Raw genomic sequence first — 6,000 nt, forward strand, 5'->3', positions numbered from 1 at the left:
AGAGACTAAAATATAATTTTGAAAAGGATGGAAGAAGTCTAGGAACTAGAAGCAAATAAAATGCAATTAATGTTATTGACAACTTGACATGTGAGGAAGTTATGAAGAAAAGAATAGGTGGTCCCACAAGATTTTATCTCACATTTTTATAAATGTGTTTTCTATTTTTTAAGTTAAATAGATGTATATGGATAAGATGGATAATCCATTTAAATCCACCAACATAATTGGATTTAAATGATTATCCATTTAAAACCATTGAATTTATATGGATCATCCAAATCCATTTAAGGTTAGTTTATACGGATAGATTGGTGGATATGAATCCATTTTGCCACTTCTAATGGCAACGAAGCCGGGGCGGCGGGTTTGGGCGGGGGACCCCTCCCCTGCCTTCCACCCCGTTGCCCACTACTTTCCCTCGCCCTCGCCCCGCCAGGCGTCCCCTGCTCCAGTCCCGCCCCACACTGCTTCCCTCGGAGGCACCTGCAGGGTTAATAAAAATTTTCATATAATTTTATTGTAATCAAATTTTAGCAAATAATTAAATATTAAAATATCAAGACATTAACAAAAGTAGTCAAGTTTTCACTTTTGAAATAAATACAATCATTAAGTTATTATTGTATTTTTTTGAGAAAAAAAGTGTTATTGTGTTAAGTGTAATTAAGAATTTAGTATAAATATATTAGTAAATTTAGTATACCTAATTAATAATTTCTATTAGTAGACATGTATAATTATTAGTATAATTGATAATATCAATTATATTACATATACTAATATACATTATATAATACATATAACTAATAATATCATTATTATAAATTTGTAATTAATTAAATTAAATATTATATATATACATATAAATATATATAAACGGGTGGTGGGGTGGCTTTATACTCCCCCGCCCCAGCTCGTTTCTTAAAGGGGGACAAAAATTTCCCCTAATCCGCCCCAACCACCAACCCATTAGTCTGTGAGTACCCGTCCCAATTGCCATCCCTATACGTGACCACCAGAGACCTTCGTGTGATTTATGAAACTCCTCGTTGATGATCATGAAGAAGCCCGAAACCTGATTTTAGCTGCAAAAGTCAGATGCAATGTCTTAGCATATGTGTCATCAGATTACTGTAAATTTATATAAACGGATATGGTGACATTGCATCCCTCAACTCATTTATCAATACTCCTACTAAAGAACGAAGAACCATATTGGTACAGAATACTACTGCATATTGGTGGCAAAAGGAGAAAACAGCAAAATGGGATCGCATTTGCTTCTCCAATGAGTACGTGCTTAATTTATTGAGAAATCTCAAGATCACGAGCACTAGCTAGGCAGCATTTTTAGGGGAGTGGAGGAGGAGGTGGAGGCCACATTGTATTTTTTTCATCATGCATTATTAGTCAATGAATATTCCGTTCATTATTTCATAAGGGAAAAAGTGCGTCTCTGGTATATTCATTTACAACCCAGTAGAAAACAGAGAGTAATTGTAACTGTAATAAAGAAAGAGGGATATCTTTGTCTTTCCAAATGAAAGATTTGTTGAAAAAAAAAAGACTTAATTTAAAAAACAATCAACCCTGCAAAAATAGTTTAGTTAGTTGCCATATTTACTCCTTAACATTTGACCACATGACGTGGACGTCATTTACTCCAGCCAAAATTCTACCGGAAAAGTGGTCAGGGACCAAAAACAATCTTTTATTCATTAGAAATTAAAATCACTCATTTTCATTTTGAAAGACTAAATTTTCTCATCACCGATGTGTGAGGGGATGATTGGTGTAATTTTTTCAAATTTAAATAACGTATTGGGAAGATTGATTGATGCAACTAAATACTTTAATGTTGGGGATAATTTCATAAACCTCCCCTGAGATTTTATGAACTATCACCTAGCTCCCTTGAGGTTTTCAAAATCTCACTTAGCACCCCTTGAATTGATATTTTGGTAACATTGGAAGCCTTCTAACCAAAAGTAATATTAAAAAATTCATGTTTGAGGAGAGAGATTATTTTAGTGCCTTTAATACCCTTAGGCTATAAAAAAACAAACATTTTACAAACCAAGGAAAAAAAGTACTAAATTGGAACCATCTTAAAAGTGAGGAGATAAAAAATTGGTAAGATTTTATGTTACTGCCAATAATCACTTCTACAGTAGGAAAAGATAGTAAAAACAAATATCATTTTTTAAATCATTTCTACAAATAGAACCCTTCATAGCATTGAAGGTAATTAGCATATAAAATAATACATTTGAGCAAAAAAAAAAACTTAGTAATAGATGAAATTCAACTTTAATATCATACAAAAAATTTACTCAAAATAGACAGAGTTTTTTTATGGGTGTGAAATATGAAAATTTTATTATAGAAAAGGGATAATTTCAGAAACCTCCCCTGAGGTTTCTGACATTTACACTCACCTCCCCTGTGGTTTGAACAATTACACTGACCTCCCCTGAGGTTACTAATCATTTACAAATTCAGTCCAAATGATTAAAATATTATTTTAGAGAGTGAAATTAGAATTTTGTACCTGATTTGTCATTTGTGCTACATGTCCAATGAATGACAAAGTATTACAAATTAATTAATAATTAATAAACTTAAGGAGCGTAGTTTATAGGTAAATACATATTACTTATTTAAAGTACCAACTCTTTACGGATATTTTACTTTCAAACATTTACTTTATTACAAATATTTATTCTCAAATACAGATTTGTATTTCCTCTCAAATATTTAAATTTTGTTAAATAAAAAACCTACCAGTTTTTCTTCCGTAGAAATATTAATATAACACTTTTTCAATTTTAGTTATAAATATTTATGTATTTAGCATAAATTAAATGATTCAGGATAAAATACTCATAAAGAGCTAATACTTTACTTATGTAATGGATGAAAATCATAAAAAATTAATACTTTATGGGCCATTCCTTTTTTTAAAAAATATTTAATTTATATCAAATAGATAACCTACTGATTTTCTTTTTGTGAGAATATTACTGTAACACTTTTTAATTTTTAATTACAAACGTTAATATATTTATCATAAATTAAATATTTGAAAATAAAATATCTGTAAAGAGCGGGTACTTTAAATAGGTTATGTGTATTTGCCTATAAACTACACTCCTTACTTAAATCAATAAACTACACTCCTTACTTAAATCAATAAACTATACTCCTTACTTTAAAGAGTATAGTTTATAGGCAAATACACATAACCTATTTAAAGTACCGATTCTTTACAGATATTTTATTTTCAAATATTTAATTTATGATAAATATATTAACGTTTGTAATTAAAAATTAAAAAGTGTTACAGTAATATTCTTGCAAAAAGAAAATCAGTAGGTTATCTATTTAATATAAATTAAATATTTTTTAAAAAAAGAAATGGCCGATAAAGTATTAATTTTTTAAGATTTTCATCCATTACATGAGTAAAGTATTAGCTCTTTATGAGTATTTTATCCTGAATCATTTAATTTATGTTAAATACATAAATATTTATAACTAAAATTGAAAAAGTGTTATATTAATATTTCTATGGAAGAAAAATTGGTAGGTTTTGTATTTAAATAAATTAAATATTTGAGAGTAAATACAAATCTGTATTTGAGAATAAATATTTGTAATAAAGTAAATGTTTGAAAGTAAAATACTCGTAAAGAGTTGGTATTTTAAATAAGTAATACGTATTTGCCTATAAACTACACTCCTTAAAGTTTATTAATTATTAATTAATTTGTAATACTTTGTCATTCATTGGACATGTAGCACAAAGGACAAATCAGGTACAAAATTCTAATTTCACTCTCTAAAACAATATTTTAATCATTTGGACTAAATTTGTAAAGGATTAGTAACCTCGGGGGAGGTCAGTGTATTTGTTCAAACCACAGGGGAGGTTAGTGTAAATGTCAGAAACCTCAAGGGAGGTTTCTGAAATTATCCCTATAGAAAAAGTCAGAATTTGAAAAACTATTTGAAGTTTCAATTATTTTATTTCTCTTGCGCTCTACATGAATAGGAATAAAAAAATAGATAAATAAATAAAGTTGTGAAATACCAAAAAAGGGAAAAAAATAAAAAGAACCTGCAGCTAGTCTTCTCCAAATGCATTGAATATTTCATTGATCAAATTCTATATTTAATTGATATTTGCAATTCAATTATACATACATACATATACATACATATATATGTATGTATGTTTGTATAGACATTGTTAAAGAAAAGTAGGAAGTTTAGAGAAAGAAAAACAAGTTCAGAAAATTTAAATATGAGGGTATTATTGACAATTCATCACCTTTAATATTAGTATACGGCCCTACTATCACTTCAAGGGTGCTAAGTGAGATTTTGAAAAGTTTAGGGGAGCTAGGTGATACTTCATGAAACCTCAAGGGAGGTTTCTGAAATTATCCCTTAATATTTTAGGGGAGAAAATTGATGAAGCATACCATCATCAGAAGGGGTTTTTGCGAAATCAAGTCATTAACCCCAACAGGAATATATTATTGCTTGCCTATACTATTGATCAAGTTAGACACAGTTGAAGGTGGAGATGAAGTATTCCGAAATTGGATGGCAGAAATTAAATGTAGAACGCCAAATTACGTGTCAAAAAAACTAATCATATATATTTTTTATTTTATTCTGTTAGTATCTACATTAATTGTGTTACATATTTTCCTGCAATCCCTCGGGCTGCTTAGCCTAATATTAATGTGTAGAGCGCCAAGAATGTCCAGATAATTGTAGCGTAAGCCGGACGTGCACGGACCTGTGTCGGGGGCTCACTTTCCAACAGCTTCTCTAATCTTTGCCTCCAAAATCTTTCTCGCCTCTCACACCCACAAAACTCTCAGTTCTGTCATTAAGCCCAACAACTACTGCGGTTGTTGGATTTTGTAACAACTACTGCGGTTGTTGGATTTTGTAGGCCCCAGCCCCACCACCATCCACCTGCTGCCACCCCTCTGATTAATTTTTCTCTTTTTGATCGTCACTAGCTTTTAGTTTTCTAAGGTTCCCATTCCTCAAAAATACTCTGATTAGACACCCAATCTCACCTGATTTCGCAGCTTTTTTTGGTTCCCATCCTAACTTTGCACTTCGCACAAGCATCTATACATTATTAGTATCTAAGGCACGCTAGATGCTAGTGCAATAATAAATAAATATTTAAAATTTTTAAAAAATATTTGTTGAAATTATTTTTTATGAGATTTGGTTTTATATTTTTATAATACTTACATAAAGAAAATTGACATTTACATAAATAAAATGTACAAACAGACTATTATTTGAAAGCGGATAGTTATAAAAGAAGAGGCAAACGTAGATATGATGCGGGGTTAGAGAGACAAAAATATATATGATAGTGGGTAGTTATATTTAAAAGGTAATTTAGGAAAATCATAAGATGACAACTTTTTATTTATACCGAAAGCCTCCCTACACACAAAGTTAACATCATTTCAGTATTAACTATCTACGCAGGTTTTATTATTGTAAAGATACGAGCAATGATAATTGACGTAAACATTTTTTTTGTCATATTTTGAACTCTCAATTTTATCTTTATAAAAATTAATTTTTATCCTAATCACCTAATCATATTTTACCATTATAACTACTCATAATCATCTTAATTATTGTAACTATCAAATTACTATAATTATAGAAATCAAAGTTCTTCCATAAAAATTTTATATAAATTTTTTGAATATACTAAGTGCACATTCAATGTACTTGTAATTAGAGAATAATTAGAATAAATTAATTTTATATAAATTTTTTGAATATACTATAAAAAATTTATATAAAATTAATTTATTCTAATTATTCTCTAATTACAAGTACATTGAATGTGCACTTAACACTAGTACTATATAATGTCTGTCACATTCTAAAATACCCTTTTTTAAAAAAAATAAAAAATAAAAAACCGAGTCTGCCCATTTCACC

Source organism: Coffea arabica, chromosome 10c (assembly GCF_036785885.1).
Source record: "Coffea arabica cultivar ET-39 chromosome 10c, Coffea Arabica ET-39 HiFi, whole genome shotgun sequence".
NCBI classification, from domain to species: domain Eukaryota; kingdom Viridiplantae; phylum Streptophyta; class Magnoliopsida; order Gentianales; family Rubiaceae; genus Coffea; species Coffea arabica.